Here is a 1,043-nt window from a genome sequence, read left to right as displayed (position 1 = left end):
TGTGTTGTTCTGATCAGGTGTATTTTGCTACCTTTCTTTCCAATTAGCTGATTCTATCTTCTACTTTGTCCAATCTCCTGTGAATCTTTCTAGCGTATTCTTCATTTTAGTTATTGTATTCTTCATTTCTGTCTGGTTCTTTTTTGTGGTTTCTATGTCCTTTTTTATGCTTACTATCTCATTGTGCTCATCCATTCTCCCCATAAGTTCATTGAGCATCCTTATAACCATTATTTTGAACTCTGTCTCTGGTAGCTTGCTTGCCTCCATTTCATTTAGTTTATTTTCTGGAGTTTTCTCCTGTCGTCTCATTTGCGGCATGTTTCTTTGTTTTCTAATTTTTTAGCCTCTCTGTGTTCATTTCTATGTGTCAGGAATATTCGTTTTGTCTCTCAGCCTTGGCCAGATGGCCTAATGTGGAAGGTGTCCTGTGTGGCCCAGTGGAGCACTCTCCTTGATTCCTTATGCCAGGGGCTCTGGACGTGTGTGGGATGTGTGTGATCTCCTGTTGTCACTAAGCCTTTATTGTTGTTAGTAGATCACTGGATAGGATTATGCTCAGGCTGACTAATTGTGGGAATTGGCTGCACCCACAGAGTAAGAGTTGTTGTATGGGTGTACTTGTTGCAACCACCTTTTATGTGTACCACTAATGGAACTAGTCAGGAGTTGCTCTGTTGTGGTCTGGTGCCAGACTCCAGATGCATTGGTTTTGTAGCCCCTTGGGAGGGGCTCCCCCATAGGCCAAGGTCAGCTACTGCTTTTGATTGCTCAGGGCTACCCAGTGAGAACTACAAAGCCATCCACAGATGGTTGTTGCCTATGCTGGATCTATAGGTAAGTGGAAGAGACTACGCTGTAGGCAGAGATCGGTTATCCTCCATCCCTGACCTAGGGCAATTTAGCAGAGGGACCAGTGCTCCTCAAGGCCTGACACTGCCTGTCAGTTGCCTGTAAGTCTTTGAAACCAGAATCCTCTGGGTGATATGCGTGTTGGGTAGTACAGGGCCCCTGGGAGTCTCCTGGATACATTGAGTAAATTT

Source organism: Pteropus alecto, unplaced genomic scaffold (assembly GCF_000325575.1).
Source record: "Pteropus alecto unplaced genomic scaffold, ASM32557v1 scaffold103, whole genome shotgun sequence".
Taxonomy (NCBI): domain Eukaryota; kingdom Metazoa; phylum Chordata; class Mammalia; order Chiroptera; family Pteropodidae; genus Pteropus; species Pteropus alecto.
Note: the sequence above shows the minus strand (reverse complement) of the source record.